Source organism: Saimiri boliviensis, chromosome 19, assembly GCF_048565385.1.
Source record: "Saimiri boliviensis isolate mSaiBol1 chromosome 19, mSaiBol1.pri, whole genome shotgun sequence".
Lineage (NCBI taxonomy): Eukaryota > Metazoa > Chordata > Mammalia > Primates > Cebidae > Saimiri > Saimiri boliviensis.
The window spans coordinates 2579047-2604879 of record NC_133467.1 but is presented as its reverse complement, the minus strand read 5'-3'; the positions used below and the strand labels follow the sequence as shown (position 1 = coordinate 2604879).

Below are 25833 nucleotides of genomic sequence, written 5' to 3'. Positions count from 1 at the left end.
AATCACCATCTCGATTCTCATCCGAGATGTTCTTGGACTTTAGAATACTTACATTCCAAACGTCTTACTTCCCAAGTTATTTTTACTTTTATTCCACCTTATTTTTAAATCTTTTTTTTGTTGTTGCAGTTAACGATTACATCCCTTCATCAACAAGTTTACCAACAACTTAGTGCACCTGTGCCTTCTGCATCCACTTCCTTCATCCAGCTTCAATTTCCTTCTTTGGTAAGTTCATCTTTCATTACTTTCAAGTAGTATCAGTGGCTGGTAAGCTCTCTGTTTTCCTAAACATTCTTTTATATCTTATTTTTGAGTGATAACCTAGCTATGTATAGAATTCTAAACTGGTATTTGATTTTCTTGAGTGTGTTGAAACTAATTATTCCATTGTCTTCTGGAAAGCAATTGTTGTTGATGAGAAATCTGCATTCAACTATCATTTTTAAAATAGGAAAATGATTGTTTTCCCCCTGTATTTCTGGATGAATAGGAAGTGTCCTTTCTGCCTCCCTGGGCCTGTACGGTCACTGCCTCTGGGTTCTTTGCCCTTACCTCATGAGCAGGGTTGCCTTTTAATTTTTCTAGCCTCATACAAGGTATCGGTCCTAAACTCTCAGACTTTATGTAAACTGAGGCCATCCCGTCTTCAAAGGGGTTGTAAAGCCCTGGCTTCCCAGTCTATAAGGCCCACTTACGGGCCAAACTTCCTATAGAACCTTGAAACACCAGCTCCGTATTTCCATTCCGAGTTTTTGTATTGCAGCCTGAGAATTTCACTGCCTTTCTTTTTTCCAGATCAGTTTTTAATTTTAATTTTAATTTTAATTTTTGAGACAGTTTCAGTCTGTCACCCACACTAGAGTGCAGTGGTGCAATCTCAGCTTACTGCAGCCTCCGCCTCCCAGATTCAAACGATTCTCCAGCCTCTGCCTCCCAAGTAGGTAGAATTACAAGCGTGCACCACCATGCCCAGCTAATTTTTGTAGTTTTTAGTAGAGTTTCACCATGTAGGGTTTCACCATGTTGGCCAGGTTGGTCTCGAACTCCTCACATCAAGTGTTTCGCTCGCCTCAGCTTCCCAAAGTGCTGGGATTACAGGCCTGGGCCCCTTTGTCCGGCCTATTTATATTGTTAAAATATAGTATTTTAATTAGCATCACTAGGTATTTATGGTGGAAGGGAAGCTCATAAAGATCAGTTTAGTCCATCATGAGGTCAGAGCCCAAATATATTTTTAAAATCGTATTTTCCTAATTATACATCATGTCTTATATTAAGTGCCGTAACTTCTGTGCTAAACTATTGCGTTAAAAACTCTACTTTTGGGGATTTAATCTTTTCAGTGCTGTAATTTCATTCGGAGCAGGACAGGTCTTGGACATTTTAAGACCCAATTGGACCTTTAGTGGTATGATTGAGGAAGGTTCATGCAAAGAAGAGTTACTGTGTTAAAACTGTTTGTCAGCTGGGTGCAATGTCGCATGCCCGTAATCCCAGCGCTTTGGGAGATGAGGCTGGTGGATGATGAGGTCAAGAGATCGAGACCATCCTGGCCAACGTGGCGAAGTCTCTACAAAAAATACAAAAGTTCGCTGGTCGTGGTGGTGCATGCCTGTAGTCCCAGCTACTCAAGGAGGCTGAGGCAGAAGAATTGCTTGAACCCAGAAGGCAGAGGTTGCAGTGAGCCAAGATTGTGCCACTACATTCCAAGCTGGCAACGGAGTGTGAGACCCTGTCTCAAAAAACAAACAAAAAAACCTTTGTCTTTCACAGTTCTGATGGAAAACAGATGGTCCACTCAAGTGGGATAATTAGAGAAAGAATAAAAAAGGTACTAATTAAAAATTTGGGGCTGGAAAAACCAAGTCCTGGTCAAGCACTGTGGTTAGCATAGCAGAGAGTAGTTCCACGTCAAGGTCTTGAGGGAATCTGGAGACCTTCTGGAGAGAGCTGTAGCTGTAGCTCCAATTTCAGGAGAAGACTTCCTGACAGCAGCCGTGGCCATAGCAGGGAAGTGTGGCCTGCAGGAAGGAAGCAGGGCAGTAGTTGAGGTGAGGGTAACATGTATTCTCATCTCTCTCTTCCACCTTCTCATCTCCTGGTGGTTCTCCTTATTGGTTGAACCAAAGAGGAGCTAGTGAACCAAAGAGCCCAGCTGATGCAATTATAGCATGAATTTTAATCTTCTCCTTCTCACGTCTGAGATGGCAGCAATTGCTACCAAAACTGCTGCTGAGAGATGTTGCTTTGGTTTCCCAACAGGCAGAACACTAGAAACTCAAGATGTCTAGGGCTGCCACTGGGACTAGACAGGCTCTCATCCTGTGATACCTTTTATCAGGGATCCAAACATTTCACCATAGTGTAAAAAAAGATGGCAGACAGATAGGCGTTAGGGCTCATGAGAGCTGTGAAAGTGGGGAGCTTTTATTTTTGTTTATTTATGAATTTTAGAAAAGATTTCGGTCGCCCAGGCTGGAGTGTAGTGGTGCGATCATGGCTCACTGTAGGCTGGAGCAGTCTTCCTACTTCAGCCTCCCTAGTAGCTGGGACCACCGGTGCACGCCACCCTGCCCAGCTCATTTTTAAGTTTGTTGCATATGTTGCCCAGGCTGGGTCTTTTAAACCTATATTAGTTAAAATATTTTACATGTGCCCTCCAAATAATTATTTAGATATAAATTTAAAAGATTTATTACTGTATATTATGTGTCATATAAGGCATATAACAAATTATAAACATAATTAAAAAATTTTAAAGATGGGCTTTTTCTTTAATTGCATTTAAAACCTTTTTGGCCTTTTGTATTTCCTTATGAGTTTTAAGAGTTATTTCAAATTCCACAAGAATGAAGTTGGAATTTTGATTAGGATTTGAATGAATCTATGATCACTTTGGATAGTATTGACATATTTATAAAATTGTGTATTATATCTCAACCCGTAGTTTATCCATTTTTGCTAAAAAAGCTTTTACATAGCTTTCTATTATTGAAAATAATAAAGTTCTATTTTTTTTAGTGTCTTCATTTTGTTTTCATTTCTGCTTTATATTTTTGATGCTAGAGTAAACATTGTTCCAAAAGTGTAAATTCCATATTCTGTTTATCTAAGGTATTTATACAAGTCAGCTGCACAGAAGTAGAGAATACAGTAGTGGTTTTATTAGTGGGTAGGGTAATGTGGAGCTATTGAATGGGCATGAAGTTTCAGTTACGCTGGTTGGATAAGCTCTAGAGATCTACTGAGCAACGTAGTGCCTACAGAACAATGCAATGTTGTACACTTCAAAATTTATTAGGAGGGTACAACCCATGTTGAGTGTTTTCACCCCAAAAAACCCAGAGACACGAGGGTGGGTTGGGAGGTGATGGAAATGTGTATGGCCTCGACGGTGACAATGGCGCCACAGGTGTCTGCATCTGTCCAGACTTGTCCTGTTGTGTACCTTACGTATGTGCAGTTCTTTGTATCTTACTTACACCCCAACAAAACTGTTAAAATGTAAATAATACAGTTTTTGTGGGTGTGGTAAAGAAATTGATTTAACTTTTAAAAAATTAGTTACTATCCACACACCAGCTAACCTCTTCCATGTCTAATAATTTTTCCATTGAGTTTTTGGATCTTTTTTCTTTGGGCAGTCGTGTCATCCTTTACTTATGTGACAGTTTAGATTTATCTTTTCTGATACTTACACCACTTTGAAGTTGTCTTTTTGTGGCTAGGACTTCCAGTCAAATGTTGAACACAAGCGGTAATGGGAATCCTACCTTGTTCTAGATCTTTGAACTTTAAAAAAAAAGATACCCTCTGTCGGGTTCTTTCTGTTTATAATTATAACTAATGAATGTTCAATAATTAAATGATTTTTTTCTGCTTCCACGTAGATAATGAAGTGATATTTCTTCTTTAATCTATAAATGTTGTGAACTACCTAAATGACACCCTAATGTTGAATTAAATTTGCATTCCTGGGGTAAAACCAACAGTTGTATAAAATGCATGAAATGATTTGGAAGTGTTTTCTATCTATATTTTGAAGTTATTTGTGTGTGATAAATGTTACAATTGGTACGTTGTGTTGTTGAAACATTCAGCAGAAATCATGGAACATACTCTTGGCCTTTTTGTGATAATATAAATTATACTCTCAAGCTAACTCTTTAATGTTTATAACAACTTTATCTTTGTCTTGATTGAATTTAGGTGAGTTACTTCTAGGACTATGAGCATTTAATCTTGATTTTCAAATTTATTGGCAGAAAAACATAAATATATTTAATCTTTCCACAGGTTTCTAATGTCCATTTTTAATTTCTGAATATAGTTTATTTGTACTTTGTTTTCTTCTGAGAAATTCTGTAATCCTCTTCTCGTTTTCAATTTGAATGCTCGGCTGCTAATTAATGTAGTCTTTTAATTATCTGATATAAACATTTAACATGATAAGGCACTTAACTGGATACTGCCTTAGTTACATCCCAAATATTTTGACATATAGAATTTTATTCTGTTATAAATATTTTTTATCTTTCTTAGTTTGCTAGGGTATCATAAGAAAATACCGTAGATGGGCTGATGAACCAAGTAGGGTAGCAGCAAAGCCGCCGTCTTGCTGTGTTCTCACATGGCAGATGCAGGGAACGAGTGCCGTGGTGTTTGTACTTTGAAGGGCGCTAGTCCCATCATGAAAGTCCCACCGTCATGACCTCGACCTCATCAAAACCTGTTTACCTCCCAAAGGTGCCATCTGTGAATACTATCACACTGGGGGTTAGGGATTCAACATACGAATTTTATGGGGGTACAATTCAGTCCCTAGCACTATCCTTATACATTTTTATTGACTCATCAACCATTAGAAGTTTCCAAATAATATGCAATCTTTTGTTTTGGGTTATATTCATATATTCATATATAGCTGTATATATGTGTTTACACATTTTGCAGAGCATGCGTTAAGCTGATTGTTCTGTATCTTTTCTGCTTTTCTTTTTTTGGTTTGGTTTGTCACTAATGATGTCTGCTTAGATTCCCACTACAAAGGAGAACTTCTCTGTGTTTTTGTTTTCGTTCTGTCGGTTCCATTTTCTGTGTTTCATGTGACGGTATCCTTCTGCCTACTGTTGTTACGTTCTCCAGACTATTTGATTATTATGCATGTTTTGCATCTATTACTGGTTACTAATTTTAAGTGTATTTTGTTAGCTGTATATGCAGATGCATCAGCTTTTTTGTTTATATTTGTATTGTTAACATTTTTCTATTCCAACATCTTATTCTGTTCTTAATACTCTACAATATTTTGGTCTTTTTAAACCATATTTAGATAGATGTTTTCTCTCATTCTATTTCTCCCCCTTCAATAGCATGTGATTTATCTACTCCTTTCCCGTTCTTACAGTATTTACTTGAGATAAAAGTACAAGTACACTTGAACTTACTGAAGCGAAACGTTAATCAATATGTTTAATCTTACGCATCCAGAGATAAGACTGTGGCACTTAATTGTTTTTTTTTTTTTTTTTTTTTTTTTTTGTGGAGACAGAGTCTCACTATGCTGCCCAGGCTGGTCTTGAACTCCTGGGCTCAAGTTATTTTCCCACCTCGGCCTCCCTTTGTTGTGGGATTACAGGCGTGAGCCACCACACCTGGCTAAGACCATGTTTGACACTTTAACTGAGATTTCCCTGATCCTGATACATGTCCTAGATTGGTCTGTATTTTATTTCTATTTTGTTTTTTTTTTTTTAACCTCACTCTTCAGGGATTGTTACTACTATCTTATTCAGACAATTTTGTTTTGTTGACTTATCCACATATTTTTGAGTTTCCTATTACATCTCAGATACTAGTAGGAGGTTTATATTTTTCTTCTGCCTGTAAAATGTCTTTTAGAAAGAGTCTATTGGTATTAAACTCTCTTGGGGCATTGGGCTGAAACATGTTGATTATCTTTCTGTGCCTGTATGGCCTCCTCGTTTCTGGTAACACTTTTTTTCATGGCTAGTTAAACTTACAGAGTGTGTGCACATGTGTGTATGCAGATAGTTTCTTCTTGCTGAGCGATTATCTTTTCAAATTTTTATAATGCATTTTCCTTAAATCAGTCATAGAGATGAACTGACATAGATTTTTTGAAAGTCTTTTATGTTAAATATAGCTCAGTGCAAAGTGTGACACCATTGCACCTTTTATTCTTCATTTGATTTCCTAGAGACATTTTGCTCATGTATCATTATAAAATACACAAGTAATACCTGAAGTGGATTCATATCCTATCATTGTATGTATGAAAATACTGATTAAGTAACTTGAAAATACAGATTTTTCTAATTTTATATGTATTAATAGAAACTATTTGGCTCCCTAATACCTATGAGATCGTCTTCTAAAATAAAGTGCTTTTGGTGTGTTTTCCTGCACAAATCCTGTTAAAAAGGTATTAAATAATGGCTACACCAAAATCAATCCCTAAAATTTTACAACAATTAGGAATATTGCTTATAATTGAGATATGTTAGCCAGATCTTTATTTTTATACTCTGTTCTTCATTCTCCAGGCGTGCTACCCCAAACTGTAGGATACTGAGGCAGAGGTGATGTTCAGGCATGCAACCTGCATTCTGTAGTGAGCTGCAGCCTGGGCAGATACTCTGTGTAAGGGTACTTGCTTAGTGTGCCCCTTTGGCCACCAGAATCTCACAATTTTGTTTGGAGTTTATTGTGTTGATAGATCTAGAGGTGCCGTTTCAGCTCACGATGGAAAAGGAACAAACATGTGCGTAGATGAGTGGACTTGGGGAGTATTTGTAAACTTGGCGTCACCTCCAGAGTTCCTAAGGGGAGATAAGAATCTAAATGGTGAAAAGATAAATATCTCATGAAAAAAACGATTTGGAAGCTCTTTGTGAAACTGCTTTGTGATGTGTGTATTCACCGTCCAGAGTTTCCCTTATTTTTGGATTCAGCAGTTTAGAAACACTTTGTGTAGAATCTAAAAACAGGTATTTCCAATGTCTGTCTGGCCTATGGGGTCAGCCCAATACACTAATGTGAAAAGTTACTTTGCAAGTATGTAAAAACTGATAGACAACAAGATATTACTTGAATGTTCAGCTGTACATTCTATAGGTAACTAGAGCATGGATACATATATGCATGCACGAATATGAAATTCAGCAAACTTGAAATAATGTGCAAAATGTTACTGGCATTAGCATCTAATATTTCTTCACTAGGGAGTTGGTGACACCCTTTTAAATCTCAGAGAAATATCTTTTATTCTGGTGCAGTTCTTATTTTTTAATTTCAACTCCATTCTATACTAGCCTGTGTTCTAGTTTTGAGTGTGGATGCTTAATATTATTAGCAGACATTTCTTAGTTGTCTCTTAGGTTTGCTGAAACCGAATGAGAAGGCTGTAGTACCCTTTATATCTCTTTCTAAGTGAGTGTTCCGCAGCGTGACGGCTGAGTTTTTCCTGGATGGCTCACGTCTTTCTGGCTGTGGTTGGTTTCTTTGACCTTGAAGCATTCAAATCTGCCGGATGGAACTCTCTTCACGATCTCTTTTCTGTCTCTGTACCAAATGTGCTTCACTCCTAGTCCCTGTCTGTTCTCACAGTGTAAACATGCAATTCTTCTCAAATAAAATCAGGGAGTATGTTCTGCTGCTTTCATATTCTAAGTGCCTTTTAATTGCTTTCATTATTTTTTTGTGATATTCTTCCTATATGTAGATAGAAGGAAATAATCATTTCAGAGAGAGCTATTCAAAGTGCAGTTCTGATCTTATTCCCTGGCCTACCCTTAGAACACCTGAGGAAGAGATACTTAAAAGGATTGGGGGACCCCATACACCACGAGGCAGCCCTGCTCGCTCCTCTGGTGTACTGTACTCTGTCCTCATCACCCTTGGCCTTTTATGCTGTCGTGGTTCTAAATATATATATATATTTTTAACCACCTATCAAGGTGCCTTTAATTATACAATTTTTTTGTGTGTGCTTAGAATGTCCTTTCTGCTCTTTTTCATCTGTCTAATTTCTATTCATCTCTTAAGTCTCAGTTTAAGTATCTTCATCCCCAGGAAACCTTCACATTGAACTAAGTAGCCCTCTGAGTTCCAGGAGTCCCAGCCCTGTATGCCTAATGGGGAAATGATCTATTTGTATTTCTTTCTCTTTCTCCAGACAACAAGCTCTTCTGGAATCTCTACTTATTTTTGTATCCAGGCTTCAGATAGTTTATGCTTCATAAAAGCTAAGTCTGTAATTTCTTACAGAGACCTAAATTAAATCTTTTGAAAGACTCCAAATATCATCCAACAGGATTTCCAAATTTATTCACAGGATAACTTCAAAAGATGAAAATTTGCTTCCACTGAGAATATTAAAAGGCATATGGTGTGAGCCTCAAAGGCAATGCCAAAGGGCAATTTAAAAGAAGTTTGGAGTACTGCTTGCAGTGGTAGAGTAAACCTAGCATCTCCCCTGGATGAACAATTTGAAGAAGTAAACCACCATTTAGATATATGTCTGTTAAAAAAATCTAAACATCTTAGGTTTTAGTATTCATCTTTTTAAAGTAATTGTACCAACTTTCAAGGCTGAAGTAGTGTAACTTGGAATTTGTGACAAAGTAGGACTCTAACAGAATAAGAGCAAATGGAGAAAAGGGCAAATTTAATTATTTAAAAATCCACGAATTATGATCGTAATAAAAAGCATGAGTCTCCTTGAGGTTGTAATCAGTCTAACATCTATTCTTGAAGCCGCCTCTCCTTTGTCATCTGCCTTTTGTCTTTTCTTCTGTCTTTTTTCCTTTTTATATCCCCTCCTGGATATCTGTCTATCTTAGAGGCACTATATCTCCTACTTGAGCAGGTGCGACATCCCCTACAGCATTTAGAAAGAGATTTGTTTAAGAGGACAGGTACACCTACAGCATGTTATTAAATGAAGACTAAAAAACTATTGAGAATGTAAATCATCCAACAAATTGTGCATCATTAATTCTTGATGCCAGCTCCATGTAGGTGAACAAAAATCTGTTCCTCCTACCACGTGTGCTGTAAAAATTTTCAAGTTTATTTTGACAGATCTGTGTTGCTGTAAAACACAAAGGACCCCAAACTCTTAAAAATTAAAAGCATTACAGAGAATGGAATTAATGATGGCAGGGGACTTTAAAGTTTTGTTTTACGTTCTACCATAGTACATTAATTTGCTGGTAGCAGACGTGGTTCTCAATTATCCAAATAAAGTAAATAGGATAAAATATTTGACAAAACTAGAAAAGTTCTTATGAACCTATTTTCGCTGACATCTAGAAAACCCTCACTGATGTGAAACGATTGTGCTCGCTGCCAGATTTATAGATTTCGGGTGCTGTCCTGCAGCTGAGTGTTTAGTGGGAGAACGGCAGGATCAAAGCGTAACTCCCTTGCGATAGAATGATACATACTTTGAGTTGCAAAGACCCAGGAATTTTGGTGTGTGTAAATGTTCATTTTTAAAGGGACTGAGTTTTCTGACTCTACTGCTATATGACCCTACGTAAGTGGTAGTTAGTGGGGAAAAAAATCAGTTAACTGGTTAATTTCTATGGCTTAAGCAGTTTTGGTGGCTTTTCTGATCTTTAAAGCTTTTTTCTAGTTGTATTGATTGGGGGTGATCACTGAAGTTCTCATACAAGACATTCATTGTATATTATGAGATGTATAGAATCATAAGAGAGGGGTAAGTAGTTGGTTTTCTTGGTTTAATGTCCTTGTATAAAGAGAAAACACTCTGGGTTTATTAAGAAACACCCTCTCACTGATTTGAAGCTGCACTTTCCTTAAACTCAAACCGCATTGATTAAATTTTCATAGAACTTACACTGTCTGTGGGGTTCAGTTTAGGGTCTTTAAGAAGAACTCTTCTTACATGAGAAGACTAAAGTGAAAACAAGCTAATGATTCTCCGAATTTTATCCTCAAATGAAAGCACATGCACATGGTTGCAAAGCATATCTTTCCTTGGTCCTCACTGAGGTTGCCCTAAGGGGAGGTATGGAAGAGGTCACAATGGCAATCATTGAACAAAATCATGTTATTTTAAATGGAAACAAATTGGCATCCCATGTGAATGGCTTTCTTTTTCCCTGCAATGCATTCTTGACATGTTACAGCAATTTCTTGAGGAGTTTTTTTGGGATTAAGTACAAATAGCAATGCAAACCTGCAACCATAGCTTAGCGCCCAAAGAGACCACATTTTGTGTTGAAATAATACACAATAGAGAAATAAAGCCCAGTGAGTGGAATACAGTCCTTTAAGAAAAATAATCTGTTCTCTGAGTTATTAAAGTTTTCGGCTTCCTTGGTTTTTGATGAGCTTATTTAAAATCTATGGGGGGAAAATTAGCAGCTTAAAATGCTGACAGCTTGAAAAAACAATGAGAAATACTGGATTTTTCAAGGACTCCTTCCTTCACTACCCAAATAGTTTGATTTTTCCAATTTATCTCCTTTGTCTTGTGATAAAAAGAAGAGAACCCTTTGAGAGGACAATTTTGAGGTCTTAATCCATACGTCTTTCCAGTTTATCTTTTACATTCAAAACAAACACCTTTAAAAGAATCCTTTTTGGTCTGAGAGAGCTAAACGCTAAGCTTAGGTATCAGCAGCTAATTAGCTTCACATCTGGGGGGGATTGTCAATGAACTCCGTCTCCTGAATATTTATGAAAGGATTTGTAAAGAAAAAGCTATGTTCAGAAAACTGGAGCCTATGGAATATTCTTGTACCAAGCCAGTTCCATGGGAGGGGTGGTGTATGTTGGTCCATCTCGAACCTGCCTTACTGTAGATTCAAATAGTAAAGCTCCGTGTCTGCACTGTGATGAAAGTATGCCGTATCCATCTCGTGTTAAATGTGGCCTTTAACTTCCACATCTTAATTGACTTCTCCTTTTGAAGAAGATTGGCTTTATGCCCTGGAAATCCTGTGCCAGCTCTAATGTTCTGAAAGCTCAGCGTCCCTTTCGTTTGCTTGTTGGTGTCCCTGCGTGCTATCTGGGGCTGGGAAAGTGTGCTGCCTGTGTTTCAGGAAACACTCAGAAGTGGTGAATTCTACTCGGAAGAACCTGTTACTCTGTTGTGGTGGGACTGCATGTCCTGTTACAGACCCGGGTTGTTGCACAGGGTGTCAGTGTGCTGCTGTCTCTACCACCAGCGCTACCTTTGGCCCGGCCACTGCCAGTATCTTCATTGCCTCCTGCATATTTCACACTGCTGCTTTGCCAACGCTACTGCCACCTGTGCCAGTGCTGACTCTCCTGCCAGGGCTGTCGCTGCAGTTTCTAGCGCTGTCACGTTCTCTGCACCCCGGCAGCTGCCTTCAGTAGTCCCGTTGCCAGGACGGTCATTAGTGTCAACCCTGCTGCTGTTCTCTCCTCACACTGAGGGGCCTCTCTTCTTTTTCTGACTTTGACAGAAAAGCAAAAATCAACATCAAACTGAAAAACAAACTAGAACAGAATTACTCCCTAGGGTTCACATAGCCTCGTTACTATTGTTCCTGTTGCTTTGAGCTTCAAACTGAGAATTGAGGGAATCTCAGGATTTTAATTTTTTTTTTTTTTTTGAGAGTGTCTCATTCTGTCTCCTAGGCTAGAGCAATAGTGACATGATCTTGGCTCACTGCAACCTCCACCTCCCGGGTTCATAGGATTCTCCTGCCTCAGCCTCCCAAGTAGCTGGCACTGCAGGCACACACCACCATGCTTGGCTAATTTTTTTATTTTTGTATTTCGTATTTTTAGTACAAACAGGGTTTCACCATGATGGCAAGGCTGGTCTTGAACTCTTGATCTCAAGTGATCCACTTGCCTTGGCCTCTAAAGAGTTGGAATTACAGGTGTGAACCACTCACTGTACCTGGTCTAATCTCAGAATTTCTATAATCCTCTTACTGGACTTCAGCCATTCTTTCACACCAGCTTGTGGGAAATCGAGGACGGTGAGCACAGAAGACAGACTCAGAAGAATAACCTTGCCATCGAATGAGTTCAGTTAATCCCAGATAGGCTTGAGATACACACTTACCCAGGACACGGGGCTTTTGATGTTCCCTCCGCTGATAAAGGTGCAGGAAAAGAGGAGGAGGAGGTAGCAGGTAACACAACCGTGCCCAGGAGGGGTTCAGGGAAAAGCCCGTGCTCCTGGTGATTGCTGGGTGAAATTTAAACGCAAACTGAAAATTTCAACTTGTAAAATTGATGGAGATGTCACAGCAGTAGGAAATTCAGAAAGAAGAGCCAGTTGAAAAGACATAAGTAGAGCCAGGGTTTAATTGTTAGTCTTTTGTTACCAGTGGAACCTAAGGGTAAATCTGTCTAGGAAGAAACAGGAAATGCACGGAGAGGCTCGGCTGGAGATCCAGATTTGGGAAAAATGTAAACAGGTAATGGCTATCAGTGAGAGTGGGCAGAACTGTTAATTTAGGAAGGAAATACAGGGAAAAGGTGAGCACTCAAAGGAGGGCTTCCTGTATGTATGAAAGAAGGAAGGACGGAGGGGGCAGAAGAGAAGAGTAAGAATAGTAGAGGTGAACTTGGGATTGTAACATCTTGGAAATGATTCGAGGAGGAGAGAGTTTCAACAAGAAAGGCCATTATCCGATTGTGTAGGACACAGCAGAACCATATAAATGACCAATTTCATTCGATATATCTTTGCATACAGATTTTTGGACACCTTAAAATAATGACACCATTTATCATTGAGTGGTATGGTATCAGTTGATCTTTTTTTGTTTTTAAGATTTTTTGTTTTTTAATCTTGAAGTGAAAAACAGCTACTTTTGTAATTAAAAATGGGATCAAATGCAATAAAGCATAGAAAAAAATAGTGACTTTACATCAAGGTCAGGGAAGAGAATTGAGGCTACAGAATTGGGCCTGGGTCTAATAAGAAAACGAAAGAACGAGGAAAAAACTTAAAGATCGAATGAGAGAATAACCTGAATAAGCAAGATTTCAGAAAATGTGCAAAAAGGATCAGACTAGGCTTTATTCCCTAGAAGGCAAATTCTGCAGTGGAAGGACAGGAAGGTAGGATGGCTAAATGTATAGAAACATGTGTACATAGATTAAAAATGTAAATAGCTCAGAAGCTTCACACAAAAGCTTTTTCAATATTTTGGAACTATTTGAAAAAAACTAAGCTGATCTAAATATATTGATAGGCAGTTAATCCGCTGGTAGATGAACTACACCTTTTAAAAGGTCAAGGTGAAGTCTCAACTAAACGTAAGAGGATATGTATGGAGCTGAGAAAAACGGAGAATTTTTGAACAGTCACAAAAATGTAACGGTGACACAGCGAGGGAGGAAAAGAGTGAAGAGTATCAGGAGTCCAGTGGGGGAATGGTACAGCCTGAATTTGCAGTGTAAGATCTTAATTCCTGTTATGTGTTAATAGGGTTAAATTTAACCTTCTAATCTGTGTCAGCCTTAAGAGTCCATAAAAGTGAAGGAACACTTCTGCACTAATCATGAATGATACTGAGCTGCTATTGATCCAAGCAGTGTTTGGGAATTTAGAAAAAAATGTCTTGACAAAGCTGGGTGGAAGCATAGATACAATTACAAGTACAGAAACTATCTGTGTCATCACAAAATGCATTTTCAAGGACATAAACACAGTCCTGATGGCAGGCATTTTATTAGGCCACTAAGTTGTTGAAATTTTCTATAGCTTCAAAAATCAAACTTGCCTGACCGAGTTTTCTCGCCTTCTAGCTTTTCACATGCTTGCAGCGCTTTTATTAGCTTGAATTAGGGCTGGCTTTGCCTTACGCGTCCGGAAAACGGATAGAAAGGTGTTTCTCCTGCTCTTCTTAAGGGATTGAGGTTAGAAGCTTCACACAGGGCTTTTTTAATGTTTCAGAATTATTTGAGAAAAATTAAGCCGATCTAAATATATTGATAGGCAGCTAATCAGCTGGTGGTGCACTGTCTCATTTCCTCTCAGTTGAAATGCATGGAATTGCCTGGAAAGAAGTACTGCATTATGGAAGAGCTAAGACTGATAGTCCAAAGTGCATTCTATGTTGAAAATGGAAAGGGGGCAGAGAAGGAAGCATAAAGATTAGAGAAAAGATGGAATGACTTTTTTTCATTCCCTCGAATGACTGTTTATATTGGGCAATACTGCAGGCTTGTAGGTTCAGCTGGTAAGTTTTTCACAACAGAGGAGCCATTTAATGTATCATAGAGAACAGTACAGGCAAGTCGTTTATAAAAATGAAAACATTTCATATCTGCTTTTTTATGGAACAAGTTTCCCACTTCTGAGACATGGTTTTTTTTCTTCCCCCCTCAGATCAGGAAAATATGAACTAGGGAGCTCCACATGTAACAAATGAAAGACAGTAGAAATACATCAGTTGAGTTTTTTCTGATGTATATATTAAGCTATAAACAGGCAATTGCAAAGATGTGTTTATTTGTATCTACGACAGTTATCCGTCCCCGATTAGAATATTCTGCCAATAACATTATAGGCTAATTCAAAACTCTGACCACTTTAAATCAGAAGCACATCTAGTTCCTAGCAGCAATTTTGGGCTGCAAAGACAAACTTCGTGTTTTTTTACACAGGGTGCTCAGTTATTTTAATCAAACTCATTAATAAAGGTGTCACGACAGTAATTCCTGTTTTAATATTGGTCACTTGATGCCCAGAGTAAATTGACTTTCCCAAGGTCACAAGTGAATCTGAATAGCTAGAAGCAGTTCCTTTTGGGACGGCGGCAAGTCCATCATCACGTCCTCCGGTACTTACTGCAAACTTCTGCATTTTGTCCGAGGATAGCAGTGAAAGGAGGAGGAATAGGATGCAGTACGGTGGGACAACATGCGAAGATGTTAAAGGGCTTCTGAATTGTAAGAAGGCCCCTGTTCAAGGTTCCCTAGAGCAAGTTAGTTTCTGGGAGGCTGATTTTTAAAGAGGGTGGCAAGTAGTAACTGTGACAAGATTTTTCTCATTTTTAACTATGTTACGATTTTTGTTTACTCCCTTCCCATACAAACACAAACTTTTATAGAATATTAGGAAAACTAGTTTGTAAAATTGTAGAATAGTAGCTGTCACTATTAAAAGGTGATGTCTTTTTTTTTTTTTTTTTTTTGAGAGACTGAATCTCACTCTGTCACTAGGCTGGAGTGCAGTGGCATGATCTTAGTTCACTGTAACCTCTGCATCCTGGGTTCAAGCAATTCTTCTGCTTCAGCCTCCGAGTAGCTGGGGCTACAGGCCCGTGCCACCATGCCCAGCTAATTTTTGTATTTTTAGTAGAGATGGGGTTTCATCACGTTGGCCAGGATGGTCTCGATCTCTTGACCTCGTGATCCGTCCACCTGGGCCTCCCAAAGTGCTGGGATTACAGGCGTGAGCCTCCGTGCCCAGCCATCTTTATCGTTTTAAAGCTTTAAGTGAATTTAATTTTTTCTTGGCATAAAGGTTACCAGACAACTTTTCCCCCTGCATTAGAGAAGCCCCTTTAGTGGTAACTGTGTTTTAGTCAGCAGCCTTGTGAATACAAGCTGTGTGGTATTGTTAGATGGTTAGCTGTCAGAAGCACTGATGATTCTGGGAATACTAAGTACGATCATATAGTACTTGTAGTGAAGGTTCTTCTACCTTGTTTTCTAAGTTTACTTAATTGGAAAAAGCAAATCAGTCATTTTTGTTTTTGATTTACAGTGATTTATCCCAGCACTATTCATTTATGCTTGAAAAATACTTGATTGTTTTCCTTGTAGAACATCAGATTTTTTTTCAATCAACAGGTTCATTCTTTTATTCAATAAACATTTGTAGAACACCCATTCTCTGTCAGGTACTGTGTTAGACATTGAGATTTAAGGTTTAATTGGAAAGTCAGATGTGTAAACAGAAAATGACCACCACCTGTGGTAACAGCTGTAATATACCTGTAAAAAGTCTCTTTAAATCAGGAATATACGATAGCCTTAGTCTGAGGAGTTTGAGCAAGATTTGTGAATGCAACATTTTTCTGGGATTTAAAGATTGAGTTTTTAAAAATTAGAAATGTGAGAATAGTTTCTGGAAAAGAAGACTATGTTTAAAAAACAATACGCATGTATCTTGCAGGAGCAGGATTGAGCTGGAGGCCATTGTCCTTAGCAAATTCATGAAGAAACAAAAGCAAATGCTGCGTGTTCTCACAAGTAGGAGCTAAATGATGGGAGCTTTCAAACACAAGAAATCAGATAAGGGCCTACTTGAGGGTGTAGGGTGTGGGGTGAGGGGTGCGAGGAGGGAGAGGAGCAGAAAAAATAATTATTGGGTACTAGGCTTAGTACCTGGGTGACAAAATCTGTACAACACACTCCTGTGGCACGAGTATACCTGTATAACCTGTCCACGTACCCCCAAGCCTAAAATACCGGAAAAGCATGATATGCTCACCAATGCCAATTACTTATTTTGTGATAAATACGTAGAATGCTATGAATTTATTGAAGTGTAAAGGGATGGTAGGGAGACGAGCATAAATTATACTTAATAAAATAATTAGTAATTGATAAACTACCATGTATTTATTTTTAGGATCTTGATTACCCTGCAATTGGCTTCAGTGTTTTTGGACTTTGATACAGGATCTTATAAAAATTAAAAGCTGTTGACTATCGAATACGAGGCGTATTTGGTTTATTTGACTCTTATTTTTTAAGATAGAGTCTCACTCTGTCACTAGGCTAGTGTTCAGTGGCACTATCTTGGCTTACTGCAACCTCTGAATCCCTGGTTCAAGCTGTTCTCCTGTGTTGGCCTCCTGAGTAGCTGGGATTACAGGCACGTGCCACCATGCCCAGATAATACGTTGTTTGTATTTTTAGTAGAGATGGGGTTTTGCCATGTTGGCCAGGATGGTCTCTATCTCCTTACCTCAGGATCCACCTGTCTTGGCCTCCCAAAGTGCTGGAATTACAGGCATGAGCCACCGTGCCTGGCCTTATTTTGCTCTTCCTTAGTTAATAATTTCAAGAGTAGGATGGGGTTTACCCAAAGGAAGATACAGATATAAAGACTCAATAGGTGTTATGGACTGAATGTTTCTGTTCTTCCTAAATTCCTAGGGTGAAATCCTGACATTTAATATGATGGTATTAGGAGGTTGGGCTTTCAGTACTTAATTAAGTCATGAGGTTGGGGTCCTTATGATTGGTTTCTGCCCTTACAAAAGAGGAAGTGAACACAAGATGTTTCTTTTCCTTTTATGTGAGGATGCAATGAGAAGATTATCTGCAAACCAACGAGAGTGCCCTCAGCAGATACTGGATCTTCTGGTGCCGTAATCTTTAACTTTGCAGCTCTCAGAAGTGTGAGAAATTCATGGTAGTTGTTTAAGCACCCAGTCTCGGTAGTTTGTGCTAGCAGCCTGAATTGACTGATGTAGCAGGATATGTGTGGTACTCCCACGATTGTCTGAATCTAGCTACTACGATTGGAAGTCAGGCTCTGCCCTTGCTGTGTCACCATGGGCTAAATACTCCACTTCTCTGATAAGTGGATTGACTCAACCAGTATTTTTTAGTTTAGTAATTTTGACATGCAGTATTCTTTTCCTGAATCCGCCAGTGTGTGATGGATCTGGCTCGCCTGAGCTTTGTGAGAGCTGATGAGCACATCTCTTCTCAATGCCCTGTTCAGTGATGTTACCTTGGTAGTCTGTAATTGGATACAGCTCAGGAATCATCAAACGCTGCATATCAGATTTTTCTCCTATACAGTGAGCTTGTTTATAATAACACTATGAGATCCATCTTTGTGTTATATAACCCACTAATGTTTAATTATTATCAATGATAAAAGAAAAAATTTTACTTTTTTAAATTTCTTTTACTCTGTTAGGGCAATGTTGTCAATTATCAGTACCAATTTGCATCTAACTTGAATTTTTCTTTACGTGCTGTTTGATTTTCAAAAAACAGCTTCATTCAGGAAAGTGTTCACTTAATACGGAAGAATGTGTATGTGTGCATGTGTGCCTGTGTGTATGTGTGTGCGCTACTTTAACCAGGGATTGTTTGCAAGCAAGAAGAATTCATTCAACCTAGCTTAAATGGAGGAGTAATTTATTGGGGAAGAAAGGGATGCTTCAAGACAAGGAAGCATCGCTGTGTCCTGGAACACAGGGGTGTGGAATGTGGCTGTCATTATACTTGGATCCCTGGGTCTGGGAACTGAGAAGCCGTTCTTCCCATCTTGCTGTCCTTTTCAAAGAATGTGTTTTCCAGTCTCTGCTTTTCTCTTGATACCTGTACCATTCTTCTACATATCTTTGATGATTGGGTTTCTCTGTTTACCCATCAGAACTAATGTGACTCAAATTATTACCTCAGTCTCCAAGTATGTGTGCATATGCCATATCTTCTATCTCTGTGTGTCTTCAATACGTTGGAACTCTTGGTAGAGAACTGACTCCAGCTTGTGCGTGCGACTCTTAAGATTCCCAGTCCTAGTTCAGTCACTGTGTCTATGAGGTCAGGGTCCTGTAATAAAAATTCAGGTGTCCAGATTCACACTTTCAGGGAGGCCTATAGATGGGGACAGTTTCTAAAGTAGGGGCCATGGTTTAGGCAGACACCCCAAAATGTGTTTAGTATAAATTTAGCTAAATAGTATGCTCTCTTATGGGAGTAAGTGAATTTCTTCTCAGAGCACATGAATGGGTTAATATATTCCATTTCTCTCTTTCTGTGTTTAGCAACCTGTGCAACTATAAAAAAATAACTGATGGTCACACTTGGTATTCTTTCCAACAAATCGTTAAATGATTTACTTACTTGATTGTCACTGTACATAAGAAGTGTTTTCATTTATTGTTTTCAAAAAGTCTTTTATAGTCTAGTATTACGAAGTGACCTAATTAACTTAAAAACTATATAATCAGTTCTTTAAAAATCTATAAAGCTAAAACAAAAAACATAGTAACCCAGGAAATGAAGTATAAATTAATAATATAGAGCAGTGTGAAACATACCTAATAAACATTAGTAGTTCACAAATAGACATTTCATGTTCCTAGTACTAACAAATACTTTCCAGATAATAGTTCTTTCTGGCTGGTAGAGATCTAGTTTGGACTTCCTTCTCTGTTGAAGTAAATGTGAAAAACTGCCAGAATTTTCCGAGTTTTCTCACCTCGGCTTTTATCATTGACATTGTGAAAATGCCATTTCCTCCTCCTAGTCGTGCTATTCAGGAAAAGCTCCGCAACATGCATCTTTTCGGAAGAGCGCTTTTCCAAGGGTTGGCCAGAGGAGGTGGGGATGGGAGGTGAAAAGTCCAAGAAGCAGGCTTCTTTCAAGTTAGATTTATGCTAGTGTCATCAGTGCTTTACTGCAGACAAAAGGTCTTTACAATCCTTTGGATTTTAAAATGAAGAAAAAAATATATATATATATTATTTGAAATAGTGCCGTTTCTGCGTAAGGAAAGCTGTAGAGGCAGCCAGGCCATCTGCTGGTGCACCAGGGGCCAGGCTCAGCCGCAGTGTGAGGATGTCTCCCGGATCATGGCAGAAACATGAAAGTGGACCTGCAACCGTGCAAGGGACTGCCCAGGCTTATTCCTTTCCACAGGTTGTTAGCTGTGTGTTATGACCCCTAACTGCATGCTGCTTCGTGACCTTTGAAAAGTCACTCCATTCCATTAGGAAGGGATAACTTTTTCACGGGCAAGGAGCCCTCCTTTCCCCTCTGCAGGGAAACACAAAGTGATTCTGATGGCATTTGACTTGCATGCTTTCCTGCTGAGAGAAAAGGTTTGTGATCCTGGCATCTAGGGACACAGGAGGACAGAGTGGGATAGAATATGCCAGAAAGAGCAGTGAAGCAGATCTAATATTTCTCTAAGGGGATGTTATTATGTATTTTCCAGAGGTGGATTTTAGCTTGGGTGACACAGATGGCTGCCTGGAGTCCTTGGCACTCTCCTCCCGCCACTGACTGGGGAATGCTGTGCTCCAGGTGCTGGCAGAAAGCCTGTTTGTTTCGGCTCAGGGAACTATGGGGAGGGAAGGAGTCTTCCGTATGCACGAGCTGCTGATGTGAGTGGTGGGAGGTGGAGCCCATGGGACATCTATTTTCAAATTCATTTCTCATTACTAACTTGCAGGAAGTCATAGATTCTGCATCTAAAAGTATTAGCTTAAAGCTCAGAGTTGCTGCTCTGTGAGGAAACAGTGGAAGGGGATTTTGAATGTTAGTGGAAAGAGGACGAATCTCACAATTAAATTTGTTCTCTTTTATGCTTTTTTAGGAAAAGGCACAAATTAGAAGCTGTTTGGTTTTTTTCCTACTCAGAACAAAGTTAGAAATCTTTAAAAGACTAGGATGTAATTCTTTTATTTCTCCTCAAGGTACATCCATGACAGAGAACTCACAGCTGAGCTGTGCAGTTACTCGAATGCATTGATTTGACAAATGTTTCCCGTCATCCAAGGGCCAGGCACTGTGTGAGTGCATGAGACACACATGGTTGCAGAACCTATCTATGTTTTTGTAGATAAGTTTTCCATTTACAAAATTACCAAGACAATGTAAATAAAGGTTGTTGTAGGTGGTGGTGGGAGAGAGAGAGGGTGCCATTGTGGCATTTGGGATGGGGTTTGGGGATTCGGAGCCTCCAGTGAAGTCAGGAAAAGACTCCTTGAGGAACTGGTATTTCAGCTGAGAGTACAGGGTCGCTGTGTTAAAGAGGAAGGGCAGTGTTCTTGTCAGAGCTTGTATGAAATTTGGGAGCCAAGAGGGTGATGCATTCAGAGTCTTTGGCGTCGAGTCTACTCGGGAAATGGTGGGTGAGGCAGTCGATGCTGGCTGAGGTCCCATTCAGAGATTTGGATTTTATCCCAAGGACAATGGGAAGTTGCTAAAGGGATTTAAACGGGTGTGACATGCCTGGGTTTTTATTTAAAGTATAATTCTAGCTACTGTATGGAGAATGGCCCAGACTGAGTCTGAGAGACTGTTAGAGTGGCCGAAAAACCAAATGACGGGCCTGTGCCAGGTGGCCGTGGTACAAATGAAGAGGCAGGTTCAGCGGATATTTATAGGTAGAAATGACAAGCATTGGTGCTGTAGAAGGTGAGAATGGAGATGACTTCCAGATTTTCTGATTGACTCCAAACCTGCAGACGGCAAATAAGATGGTTTATAGTCGTCTCCTTGTTTTGCCTGAACCTGGAATCGTGTTTGGATTACTGTATCCATTTCTTTCTCGCTTTCTTTTTTCTTTCTTTCTTTTTTTTTTTTTTTAAAGAGATAAAGCCTTGCTCTGTTTCTCAGGCTGGAGTGCAGTGGTGGGATCATAGCTCACGGCAGCTTTGAACTCCTGGGGTCAGACAGTTCTTCCATCGCAGCCTCCTGAGTAGCTAGGACTGCAGGTGCCAGCCGCTGTAGCCAGCTCATTTCTTTAGTCTTGTGGAATTATAATAATATAATCTGATGCTGTGTGGTACTTTGCATATCTTCATATTTAGTCTTTATAGCATAGTTATTGATAGCCCTATTTTAGAGACAAGGAAGCAAATTTAGAGAAGGCTTAAGTAACATGCTCACTTAACTGGTCAGCTGGTATTGAAGGTCAGGTCTCCTTGATTGCAAAGATTGTTTTTTTCCACCATAAGAAATATATTCACAGCCGCTTCATGTTTGGAAGGACATATTAAATAACAGAATCCACATAACTCATTTGTATTCATCACCTCATTTACCCTAACATTCACTCTATGAGGTAGATATTGCTGTGTTCCCCAATTTACAGATAAGGGAAAAGGGGCCCAAAGAATATAAAAATCTTGTTCCAATTTCTGTAATATGAGGAGATCCTGGAGTTGGGGTTTTCAGACTCCAGAATTCAATCTCTTAACAATTACCTAAACTGCCAGCAGTCCCATGTTGAATAAAGTTGCATGCTATATAGACAGCTGGGATTCTCTGCTGATCATTTTAATACCCATATAATCTAGTGGAGTGCATTGCAAAGAGTTTAGGTGGAAAATGTAGGTGTTGCTTTGTCCACAGGGTGATGTAAAGGTTATATATGTATGGGTTTGAGTGTGTACGAGTGTTCATTTGTGAGACAGCTAAATGGAATTTGAAAGTTGAACTTTTCAAAGGGCAGTCTTAGTTTGCTCATTTTACATGTGGTCAGTGGAATCTCTTGATAACCCTATATACTGATGACAGTCGATGCCGTGAGTGTTAAGAAGGAATATATGTACTGAGAAAAATGAGATAACTATCTTAAGAAACAAAGCATTTCATAAAAATAAATTTGAAATGATACTACACGCATGACTTGGATGAATTCATTAAGCTCATCATTGTTGGACAATAAATTGCCAGTGTACTAGCCAGGAAGAGCCTTTAAATGCCTCCTCGAGTTTCATGCATCCCCAGGACTGTGCTTACATGGGAGAACATGGACTCCAACTCTGTTTATTGTTCTCCTACTAGATCTCTTCTCAAAATCTGGCTTCCAGAATGGGCGAAAGTTCAGAACAGAAAAGAATTGATGTTGAATACAGTTTCTACTTGCAGTCCACTCCCCCTCTTGTTCACTCACCTACTCTCCCTTTACCTAGCTGCCCGCTCAGTGATTGCTCTAGCCTATGGTTCTGGCAAAGAGATATTCAGTAATTCCCCAGGAATAACTTGGCAGGAATAACTTGGCAAGGTGCATTCACTCATTCTGATGAGCTGTAAGAGTAGTTTATCAAATAGCACTTTAGTGTCTCACCTTCCAAAATACCTGGTTTATGGCAGGAGAATCAGATGCAGGGATTTTCAGTTGTTCCTTTTCTTAACCCTTTGTTTCAGCTTTAAGGCTGGTGAATATAGTCGTATCATCCTGTAGCTGACAATGAATTGGGATGTTGATACAGATAACTGCACTCACAAGACATGGTAGTGTGGAACTCATCTGTGAATGAACTTCCCTACAGCAGAGACAAATCTGAAAGCACTAAAAACTGTGCTCCTGACCCAACAGAGTAATAGAGTGTCTTGAAGGGGGGTGGTTAGTTTTTTGGAAGTGATTTGGGAGGGCAAGGAGGAGTTTTTCTCTGCTGCTGCATTTCATTTCCAGCAATATCAGGGTATGATACATACCATCCTTACATATTGTAGACACTGATGATGGGGAAATGACGTATTATTCTTTGAGAAAATATCCTTGCAGTAATACAATCTGATGATTATATCTTGTTAAAAAATTTTTGCTGTTGACTTGTTTTTTTGAGCCTCTGCTATCCAACTGCAGGATTTCTTACATATTATAAAACAGTTTGCAAGACAGACAATGGTTTGCAGTTAGCTGAAAAGTAGGGCAGAGGAAGAAATAGAATAGGCACTAAGGAGTCAATTCTTGCCTGACTTTCAGTTAGTTTTTAGAATTCCAGAGACCAGTTTATGTAATAGACAACACTGGCTAGTGTGTCAGATCAGCACAGGTTTTGACCACAACGTGACTTGAAAGAACAGACTGTAACCTCAGCTGAAGCTGCGTAAGAGCTCCTTCTGAAAACATACATACATTTCTCATGATACACCCAATACAACTTTACACCCCTTTTTAAAATTTAGTTACAAACTCTTTAAAAATATACCGAAGTATAAGATTAAAACTTTATCTTGCTATTACATTCAGATGATTATCTTTTTGTCCAAACCTTATCACAGCTTACAGTAAGCTGTTTCTCTTACTTAAATACTTCGATTCTCTTTCCTTAAGTCTCTCTCTCTCACCTCTCACTATTTTATCCATCAGTTTATCTGTTTATCATTTTTCCTTATATCTGTCTCAGCACTGTCACGTATTTCACATACTCGTAAGGTGATAGGTGTGCACACACAGGAGCCTGAGCACTAAAAGAGGCTCTGGTAATGGAATGTGCAGTGTCCATAAACATAGGACAATAAATGGCTAAATTAGATTATTAATACCCTTTGGCTCTTAACTGTGAAAGGAAAAGATCGCCACGAATTTCTTAACCTTGCCTGGTTAGTTTTCACCCTTCGTTCCCAGACTTTTGTTTTTTTCCTCCCCCGTGTTGGAGAAGCTGACTGTCCACCCTTTAGTGAGCCCTTAGGAAACACTAGATGTGAAAGAGGGATGTCTCCGCTGCTTCCTTCCTCTCAGTACAAATGAAAGGGGTGTAGGATGAACATTTGAAAGGAAACCACATTTAAATGTCAATATATTTTCCATCTCCTTTTAATTAGCCCTCTTCTTTCTCCTTCTCCATCTGTCTTTAACACATAAACAGGCATGCTCATCTAAAGTGTTATTTCACTCTAGGAGGTACTTTTTAGGAATATGGAAAATTGCTGAAGGAAGAGAAAAACAGTAAACCTACATTCCGATTAACGTTGTCAATGATATGAGTTGCTCTTATTTTGAAAGTGGAAGTGAGAATCTAAAGTGTGAAGTAGTTAGCTGCTCATATGATTTCCTCTTAATTCTTTCTCTTTTAGAGAGAATATCAGAGAAGAAAAAAAATAAGTAAATATATTAGCATGCAAAATCTACACCTGCCATGTGTTCAGATCTTACTGTACAAGTTAATAACTCTGTATCATAAAGCAGCAAAACTTAGTCTGTATACATGGTGTTAACTTTGTAAGTATAAGAAAATATTTTCATACGTGCATGCCTACACTAGGTTCTTCTTTCTTTTTGAAGTTACTAACTGATATTTAAAAAACTTAAAATGCTGCAAAAGCAGGAACTTGTTTTATTGTCATTAGCATTCACAGCTTTGAACAATGTATGTAAATGTGAGGAAAAATGAGAAGCATATTCTAATACAGTGATAGGTACTGTTGCTTGCTACAAGAGGAATATATAATAGAGTGTTTTCAAGGCTGCTTTTAATTTATTCTCAGTGGAAGCTTTTCTCCATTAATTTATCAACACAATTTGCCAACCTGAGTTTGGACTTTTTTAGAGAAGAAGGGCTGTGGTTTTCTCAAGTGTTGGGGGAATAACCTTCTGAGACGCATGATGGTAATTATGATTTGTTACTCACTAATGCTCCACAGGAGTTCACTTCATTAACCAGATGAATTTAACCAAAAATGTGAGTCCTCTTTTTTTTCGGGTTACTTTTAAATCTTATTAAAAAAAAAAGTTTCAACTTTTAAATGCACGGTATACATGTGTGGGTTTGTTACATACAGACCTAATTTTTACTTTTATTTTACTGAGCTGAGTTTTCAGAATACAGAAATTATATATATACAAGAAGGAAAACCAAATTTTCTTACTTCCCTAAATGTGCGATAGAAAGCATCCACAGAAGAAGAAGAAGAAGAAGAAAAAAAACCCAGGAATCAAGCATTAAGGCATTAAACTGCACCTACTAGGCATTTATTCAGTGGTCCTTATGAATGTGAGTCGTTCCGCATTTAAAATCTAACTGAAATGATTGGACATTTCATTAGTGAAGATAATCACCAATTTGTTCCTTCCCCTAAAATCACATATGTATGAAAAACACTGTTAGAAGGTAAACAGTACTTCATTTTAAGGAAGGAAATAAAGATGACCTATTTCAGTAGGGTCAGTAGAGGAGCACTTTTTCTTGCTTTCTTTGCCTTTTTTTTTTTTTAAAAAAAAAAAAAAAACTTGAGACTTTAAAAAATAATTCCTAATTTTATCCCACAAATTTAATGTGAAATAATTTATTCTTCCATTGCATTCAACATCGGTTTCTTAATGTTAAAAACAAACTCAAAAATACT

At 38.7% G+C, this 25833-nt stretch overlaps 1 long non-coding RNA gene across 1 annotated transcript in view; it reads left to right on the top strand.

Moving 5' to 3' along the window:
* The window catches only part of LOC141582253 (uncharacterized), a 634729-nt gene that overhangs the window by 141684 nt on the left and 467212 nt on the right, over nt 1-25833 (top strand). Inside the window, exon 2 of the long non-coding RNA XR_012515068.1 lies at nt 130-228. This is a non-coding gene — a long non-coding RNA (uncharacterized LOC141582253). The remainder of the gene's footprint in view (nt 1-129; nt 229-25833) is intronic.